General features: G+C 39.9%; 1 pseudogene; it reads right to left on the bottom strand.

Moving 5' to 3' along the window:
- Window positions 1-495: 495 nt before the first annotated feature.
- LOC147437135 (uncharacterized) lies at window positions 496-1,112 on the bottom strand (annotated as a pseudogene).
- Between the last annotated feature and the right edge of the window lie 8,767 nt (window positions 1,113-9,879).

Raw genomic sequence — 9,879 nt, 5'->3', positions numbered from 1 at the left:
GAATTGGCATTCGGTGAGAACTTTATCTTTGGTATCACTTGAAAGAAACTGCTTCATAATAGAAGCTCTTAAGGATTTCCATGTATTTGGAGCTTCTTCGTTAGCACATAGGCTAGCCCACCATTGCCTGACGGACTTTTGCAAGTGCATGGAAACATGTCGTAGCTTAGAGGATTTCGTAAAGTCCTCATCTCCAAAGGCCACATCTAATTTTTGTATAAAATCTAAGACTTTCTCGGTGGCACCGAAGGCACCATTGAAGGTGAGGAAAGTGATGTCCTTTCCTCCCTCTCTGAACTTCTTGAGCTTTTTGGACCTTTTCCATGTGGCATAGGATTTTTGATGTCCTCTCCTCTCAGGCTCCTTGGAGGAGTTGCTACTTTTCCTCTTTTGAGGATTTGGAGACCTTTGGATCTTTTCCTCTTTTGAGGATTTGGAGACCTTTGGGATATCCATCTTCTTGGAGCCACATCTTCAATAGAAGTTTTTGGAGAGTCACTTCTCCCATAACTGTTTCAAGAAAGTGTCTACCTTTGATTGAACCTGCACTTCCACTTGTGCTTGCTGCATTTCTTTAGAGATCTTCCCTATTTCACTCTAAAGTTGCCTAACTTTAGCTTGTACATCAGACCACATGATCTGTGCCAGCTCTACATTCCGACTATTTGACGTATCCACACTCGCCTTTGATGACTGAGCTACCAATACTCACTTGCACATTGTTTTCCCATCAGTCATGTGCGTCATTACTCTGGAGATCTTGTTGGAGAGCCCTTGCTTATGTGCCCCCAGTCGAGTAACTGAGTTCTCAGCCACTACAGCCCAAGCTACCCGGTATTTGGACTTGTCAAGAGACAAGTCCGCCCTTTGGCAATTTTCAAATGCAAATGCTTTGGCAAACCAGACAGCGCACTCACCGTTTGTAGGTAACTCCTAATAAACCATCTGATACAACATCATGATTTTATCGTAAAGCTCTGACCGTATGATTCAAAGCTTCACCTTCTGCCCTTTGGTTTGTAGCACCGTGAACACGGACAACCAGTCTTTCTCTGTAACATCCATAAAGTGTGGGTTCTCAACCTCGTCCACACTGAGGTTGTAGACTTCATGGAAGTCTTGTCTTGACATGCAAAGTTTTGTATGTTGGATTCTAGTAAATGGAGGTGGGTTCCACCTGAAATATACATATAAAACCAGTTTTATAATTAAATGACCCATCGAAATAACATTTTCAATCATCATTTCACCACAAGTAACTAATAACAGATAAAATCTCCTAAGAGTAAGGATTTTTGCACCAATAACAAATCCTAAAGCTGAAACAATACTGTGTGTGTGTGTGTGTGTGTGTGTGTGTGTGTGTGTGTGTGTGTGTGTGTGTGTGTGTGGGTGTGTGTGTTCATATCTATGTCCATGGATACGCATCATGGAACAAAATGAAACTGAAAAAGAAACATACAATGGTCACGGTTGGGAGGTGAAGCTATCGGGACATGAAGCACCTTGTAATGGTGACAGGGAAAAAAGCAAGCAAAACATGTCCAATCAAAGGTGGCAAGCTTGAGACTAAGCTACCCTATTTCAAACATGCAATACTTTCATCTATGCATGCATGTGTGTGTGTGTGTGTGTGTGTGACATAGAAAGAGAGAGAGGGATGGCACATATTGACCACCCTGCCTCAGACAGCGAGAGAGAACCTGAGAGACATGCTGCCCTATTGCTGCATGCCCTGTTGCTATTGCTTCTTGCTTGAGATGAAGAGAAGCTACATGACCCAGTGATCAGTGTGCTCAACACCACGCAAGTACGAGCTTCTGGGACCTCTCTCGCACGTACGAGCTTTGGTGTTTTTTTGAGTATTTTTTGAATCCAAAAATTTCAAAGACGCTAATAGCTAATGACATAGTTATTAAGTGGCTATTAAAAAAGAGCTTTCAACCCATAAAAGTGTACCACCCAGTCATGCTTCCACCCTGTTGTGTTTTAATAAGCGGTGTCCTTTTTGCTTTAAGCAACAACTCAACATAAGTAGGACCATTGTCAAGGGGGTGGAAATGGGTCGCTTGGGTTGAAATGATGCTTGGGAATTTGAATCGAAACCAAACTTGTGCTTTTCTAGTGTTCAGAGTTGCAGACCAACCCAGACAGGGCCAAAAGGGGGTTTTACAAAGTGTAGCTACATAAACACTTGATTTCACCATTTTTGGGTTGGTCTATCTACGCGTCCTTGTGACCACCCTCTTTTTGGCATGTTTTGGCCTTGTTTACACTCCTGGACCCCAAAAATGGTGAGAGAAAGCTTCAATTTAGCTGTTAATGCACATGATCACTCCCTTCCACCTAGCTTAATACATTAAGAAGCCAGAAAGGCAAATCATTTTGGGAACAATATAAAAATCATATGAGTGAAAAGAAGTGGAATTTATATTATCATGCTGCATAAACATCTGCTTTCACTAAATATTAACATTTTTTGGTATCCTATCGGGCATACAAGGCCAAATAAGGACAAAACTGGGGTGGCCACAAGGGCACTTAGATGGGCTAAATAGAACTTTTGTTTGGCCCATCTGCATGGCCTTGTGGCCACCTCCTTTTGGCTTTTCTTGGCCTTGTATGTCCTCCAAGATGACATCAAATGTTAATATTTGGTTTAAATTTAATTGTTCATGCACAGAATCACTTAACTTAAAACACATGAAGAAGCAAGAAAGGCAAATGAATTTGGAGACAGTAGACACAAAACTCTCAATCATTTTCTCATTGCAAAATCATCTGAGTACAAAAATAAGGGTGTGCAATACAAAAAGGGAGGTGTAACTTTGGCTAATTCTTGAAGTCCCATCTCAATCGACATACAAGATGCATGTCCTTTGGTTGTATTGTCACTCTCTTTGCATGTATGGTGCATAGGTTGGTATCTTCCAACACAAAGATGATGTGGGCCTCTGTAGCTTCTTGAATAGCCTCCAATGCCATTGCTTGCATTCTATATTGATTTCCATAGCTTTGGAGCACCTCCTTCACCGTGAAAGCAAAGGATGTCGAATTAGAAGCTTGGTAGTCTTCTAGTAGTGTCGGATTTCTACAAATGCCCTTGCTATTTTACGATGCCGCTAAGATTGTCTTGACGAATCAAGTTGTGCACTTCCCTAGAAATCTTGGATTGTCACGCATGCCCCACTGTGAGCTTACGAGAAAATGTTTTGCAAAAAAACCAATTGAACATCTCTTCCAAATGATTGGATTGCACCATTCCACCACCATGTCGAGTATCTTTGAAGTACACCCCCCTTGCTCGATAATGGGGCTTCTCCATGCCTTGAGTGCTAAAAATATCAAGCGAACCATATTTGTGCATAAAAAATGCACCATGCGTAAACAAGATATGTTGTTCACATGAGAAAACGATGCACATTATTTAATGAAAACAATATTCTGTGATAAGTTCACTATGTTACATGGCTTACCATGTAATGTGTGATGTTATTTTCACCCCAAGAAAGGGTGAATACCTTGGTGAAATCCACCAAGGCTTCTTGAAATGATTGGCCAACTCTTCTATTGTGCTGGTAAGGCCCATAAGATTGACCATTTTATCAAAAGTTTCCCAAACTTTCTTGCACTTGTTTGCTCGCCATTCGGATCATTGTCAATAGTAGCTTTGCGTAATTCCTTCAGAGTTACCAAAGGTTACTTGCCTTGTGGTTGGAGATGTTTTGAGCATCATATTGACATGGATTTCCTTGGGTTACTTTCTTCAAAAAGTGTCTGGATTTCTGTCCACTCATTGACACTTGTTGGGAAATTTCATGGGCCTCCCCTGTGTTCTTTGCAGCAATGATTGACACATTTCCACCATGACAGCCAATGGAATTCAAGAGTGCCTCCACCCTTTCGATCGCTTATTGGGACTTTTCCAATGGCTTCATTGTGAAAGCATAGTTAATGTGAAGATTCAATAGCCTATCAAAAATGTGCATGAATGCGTGTAATGTACAAAAATGTACATTCAATAGAGGAAATGGAAAGATTGGATTCCAAGCTTGGTCCTTTTGTGCACGATCTAGGGCATTGAGCATGGGACATCTCATGATCATTTTCTAGCAAACCATTCATCTTCAAACCTCTTTGTACAAAATTTACATGTTGTCGTTCACCCCGCTTTAAGTCCTCACACTCTGTAAAAGCAATAGATCCATAGTCTAATAATCCTACAAAACCTGTAGAAAATGTTTCCTTTGCATAAACATCATGCGAGAACCTTTCTCTTCTTGTACCACTGCAATCCCACTCTACAATGGTACATGGCCAAAACCCCTCATATCCCTGTAGTCCTTGAACTCTTTGTTTGTCTTTGGCAAGGGTTGCTCTTTAAGACTTTCACGGTTCCTTTCATGGTCTACCCAAACAGTAAGGAACTGTACTGCACGCTTTCCATCCCTGCTCCTTATTCTTGCATAAGTTGACCCATCATCCATCACCTTGGTTTCCATGCGAGTAGCAGTGATGTATGGCTGCCCAAGGATAAGAGGGTATGTAGACATCTCCTGTTCATCTTTCACATCCCCTATAGTCACCTTAACATTTGGACAAGCTCCGTACAGCTCCCTTGATGAGTTGTTTGCTGCACGAATCATCCATCCATGTTCTACAGGAGGGAAGGCCAATTGAATTTGAAAGCAAAAAGCTTGATTCAGCACAGCAGAATTACTCTGCTTATGAACGAGAGCTCTATGCAATAGTGTCTGCTTTAAAGACATGGCAACATTATTTGTATGGTGCACAGTTTGAGATTGTGTTTGACCATGAAAGCATCAAGTGGTTCACACAACAGAGTGATTTGAAGGGTCAAAAGGCCAGGTGGTCTGAGATTCTTTAGGAGTATGACACCAAGCTACGATATCACAAGAGGCGGTACAATGTAGTGGCTAATGCTCTCAGCCGAATGCCAGAGATCAACTCTCTCCTTTTCACGGAATTGCGGAGTGAGTTTTTGGAATCTCTCAAAGGTAAGTGCGAGCATGATACTACATACTCCAAGCCGGTGTGGAGCTATGTTCGAAAGAGGGATCCTTCTCACTCCAATGCTGGTAGTGGTTTTGTTTCCTCCACACCCAGTTCTCCTCTTTCGAGTGATGAGCTGCAGAGATGGAAGAAATTTTCCATAGATAATGGGTACCTACTCCACAAGGGGAGAGTGTGTGTACCGACGGACGCGGACATTCGGCGCCAAATTCTTTATGAATGTCACGATAGTCCAAGTGCAGAGCACCCAGGAATTAAGAAAACTTAATTATGCACTCGTAAGACGATAATTTTACTGGCCAGGTTTGCATGGGTATGTTCAAGACTATGTCTTGCATTGCCAAAAATGTCAAGTTAATAAAGCAGAGCGCCTGAAAGCAGGAGGACTCTTACATCCTTTAGAGATTCCCAATGGTAAATGGGAAAGTATCTCCATGGATTTTATTATGGGTTTACCAACCACTATTCGAGGACATGACTCAGTATGGGTGGTCGTAGACCGGTTGACAAAACTTTGTCGGTTTATTCCAACCAAGTCAACCATTAAGACTCCAGAATTAGCTAAGTTATTTGTGGACAATCTTTACAGGTTGTATGGATTGCCAAGTAACATTGTGAGTGATCGTGATCCCAAGTTTACAGTCATTTTTGGAGGGCTGTTTTTAAACGATTGGGTACACAACTTAATTTAAGTACGACTGATCACCCTGAAACAGATGGTCAGACTAAACGAGTCAACCAAGTGCTAGAGGATATGCTACGAGCATACGTTAGCAAAAAGCAATCAGATTGGGAAGATTATCTTCCTATTCTTGAGTTTGCATATAATAGTGTTAAGCATGTTACAACTGGTTTTAGTCCATTCATGCTTATGTATGGTTTTCAACCTAGATCACTAGTGACGGTGGGGTTGGCAACTGAAAAGCTCCAACAGGTCAAGGAGTTTCTCCAAGATCATATGGAAATGTTGAGACTTGCTCGTCAAAATGTTCAACAAGCACAAGATCGGTATAAGAAGTATGTTGATGAGAAACGTCGGCAAGTTACCTTCACGGAAGGGGAAGAGGTATTTTTGCGTGTGCCAGAACATTCACAAGAAGTCTGAAGACTGGGCCTACACCCAAAATATCTCCATGTTATTGTGGGCCATTCAAGATACTCAAGCGAGTTGGAGATAGGGCCTACAAACTTGAGTTACCTGCGCACTCTCGTGTCCATCCAGTATTTCATGTTAGTCGTTTACGTAAACGCTTGCATGGGGACGACAATGTTATCGGCCAGCAGATATTGGTTAATTTCACTGAACCTCCCATTCAATCGCATGAACCTGAACGCATTTTAGATTTTCATGAACTCCGTACTCGTCATCATGTACATAGTCAAGCTTTAGTCAAGTGGAAAGATCGCCCTGAAGAGGGTGCCACTTGGGAAAACATTAGTGTTCCTAAGAAGGAATTCCCCACTTTTGTTTTCGAGGACGAAAACGCTTCTCCAAGGGGGGAGTAATGTCAAGCCAAGGGCCAACCAAGGGGTCACGGACTTGGCCAAGGGCCGGCTGCCAGTGGGAAGGGGTCCAAAAGTGGCTAGGAGCCTATTAAAGGGAGGTTGGGCGGATGGACCGGGACCTGGCAGTTCCTTGGATCTTACAATATGACAAAACTGGCAAGCATAGGTGAGGCATTTGGAGAAAGCTATATATGTCAAAATTGACAAGCATAGGTGAGGCATTTGGAGAAAGGTATTCTATTTGCAGCCTTGTTGATGATAGAATAACATGATATGTTGCATAGCACTCTAGCAAGAGCTTAAAAAGTCACAATTGAACGAGAAGAAGAATATTAGTCATATACACTATGTATGGCAGAAATTATTCACTCTTCTTCATCTGCTCTTTGATACCAATATAGGAGTTTGGCATCCATGAGGTGCGATTTAGTTCAATCAAGTTGAACTCAAACTTAATATAGTACTTTGAAGCTTCATCAATGTACGCCCAATTCAACTAAACCACATGGCATCATGCGTTCTCCGAAAAAGTATTGCATCGATCGCTAAGAAGCTTCTTCAATATTCACCGATGTAAATAGTCGTATGAGCATCTCCCATGTCGAGCTAGAATATTCATGATCCTCTAATGGAGTCTCCATTGATGTCGTGGTCTCCCTCATTGACATGGGCGTCGAGGTCTCCCGAGCTGATCAATGGCTCAACCAACTAATATACCTCTAGTGTAAGTGGGCTCTGAAGTTTGGTTTGAAGCATGCTCATCTAGCTTCTGAGTCCCTGCTATAAAGCAATTAGTGATCTCCCTCTGTGATCTCTAAAGATGACATGTCTCCCATTGCGTGATCTCCTGAAGAGGCAGCTCTCCCTGTGTCGACTGCACAACTCTAGCAAAAATTACACGAGGCCTCTTTGATCCTAATTAATATCTAATGACTCTAGCCAATAGTCCAAATTCGTCGCTCATCGACAATGAAAGCGGCCTCATATCTCATAGTATACTAGACTATGACAAATGTGATGTAACTATTTCTCTACCTATATATGACAAAACTGGCAAGCATAGGTGAGGCATTTGGAGAAAGTTATATATGTCAAAACTAACAAGCATAGGTGAGGCATGGAGAAAGGTATTCTATTTGCAGCCTTGTTGACAATAGAATAACATTATATGTTGCATAGCAGTATAGCAAGAGCTTAAAAAATCACAATTGAACGAGAAGAAGAATATTAGTCATATACACTATGCATGGCACAAATTATTCACTCTTCTTTATCTGCTCTTTGATACCAATATAGGAGTTTGGCATCCATGAGGTGCGATTTAGTTCAATCAAGTTGAGCTCAAACTTAATATAGTACGTTGAAGCTTCATCAATGTACGCCCAATTCAACTAAACCACATGGCATCAGGCGTTCTCCGAGAAAGTATTGCGTCGATCGCTAAGAAGCTTCATCAATGTGCGCCTTTGTGAATAGTTGTGTCTACACAGCTCTCGCAAAAACAACACGAGGCCTCTTTGATCCTAATATCTTATGACTCTAGCCAACAATCCAAAGTCCTCGCTCATAGACAATGAAAGCGGCCTCATATCTCATAGTGTACTAGACTATGACAAATGTGATGTAACTGTGTCTCTGGCTATATATGACACAACTGGCAAACATAGGTGAGACATTTGGAGAAAGGTATTCTCTTCCCAGCCATGTTGATAATAAAATAACTTATGATATGTCTCATAGCAATCTAGCAAGAGCTTTAAAAATCACAATTGAATGAGAATGAATACCTTAAATACAAGAATAAGAAGAGTATTAGTCATATACACTATGTTTGGCACAAATTATTCGTTCTTCTTTATATGCTCTTTGATACCAATATAGGAGTTGGGCATCCATTAGGTGCGATTTAGTTCGATCAAGTTGAACTTAAACTTAATACAGTACTTTGAGCTTAGTTTGACTTGATTTAGTTAAATTTGGTCTCAAATGCTAGATATTTAAAACTTAGTTATGTCCAATTGAACTAAACCACACGACACACGTCATTTTCTTGTCTGAGGTAACCTTATAGTTGTTATGCTATTTTTTTTATGAGCTGTGAGTTTATGCAATGAAATAATTGTTCATTTTTTTCACTTAGCCTACCTATTTATTTCTCTACGGATCCATTTGCAAATGAGTGGAAAATAGAACATGAATTTTTCTTTATTTGATTAGAAGCAATTAAGTGCAATTGAGATCTCATGAGGAATTACAATGCAAATAAGTCCCATTAAGTACAATTAAGTAACATTTTTCAATCAAGATGTGATAAGTGTGCATAGTTAGGTGCAATTGAGTCCAATAAAATGCAAAACAAAATAATTGAATCCAATTAGATCACTTGAATTCAATTTAACAAAAATTTGAACCATAGTATTGTTCATCAGGCCTCAAATGTCTGCATTTTGAAGCATTAAGTCAAATGCTAGACCCAAATGCTTCTAGTCAATAGTATTTTAAGTAAAGTTACCCTAAACCCAAATTGAGTACATTACAACTAGGTCTAGCTAGAGGCATCAAATGAGTGGCATTGAGACAAATTGAATTAAATTTCATGTTGACTGGATTTTGAATGCGTCCAACATAGAGAACTCTAATCCTAAATGAGTTAAATTGAGTGCAATAAAATGTAACAAGTTCAAGTAACAATTGATAAAACGTGGGTGTGTGACCTTGATGTTTTGATCAGATGTATGTATGATTTCATTCATTTGTGACTATCATTGAAAATGAGTCGACCTAAAGTGTGAAATCGAGTTTCATTCTATTGAAATGAGTTTGAGCAAAAAGGATTGTGTTTAGAGGAGTCAATTTACTAAGTGGCATTAGATCTACTTCAATTAATTTTCGTATAGTAAACCCTATGTACCTATAATTGTGTGTATAAAGCCTGATAGGTTAGTCTTAAGGGATCTATATATTCTAATATGATGCAACTCAATGTATTTGGATACAACTAGAATTAATTAAGGTCTTTGAAGCTATATATGGTGCATTGAGGGCCGTCATACGTATATAAATGATGTAGATGTTTCAATTTGATATACTTCCACTATTTTATTTGAAATATTTGTATGAAAAAATCTAATTTATCTGGATGAACTTTACTTAATTATATTTGTACTCAAGTAAATGGTAACACTTATATCTATTTCTAGATAAACAAACATACTCTCAACAACGATGGTTTGAGAGCTTTGACTCATTAGAAACTCTTACCCAAGTGTCACCATCTACTCAAGTAAATGGTGACACTTATATCTATTTCTAGATAAACAAACATACTCTTAAAAACCA

Source organism: Adiantum capillus-veneris, chromosome 17 (genome assembly GCF_014529385.1).
Source record: "Adiantum capillus-veneris isolate H3 chromosome 17, ASM1452938v2, whole genome shotgun sequence".
Classification (NCBI taxonomy): Eukaryota; Viridiplantae; Streptophyta; class Polypodiopsida; order Polypodiales; family Pteridaceae; genus Adiantum; species Adiantum capillus-veneris.
This window is presented reverse-complemented; position numbering and strand designations above follow the sequence as displayed.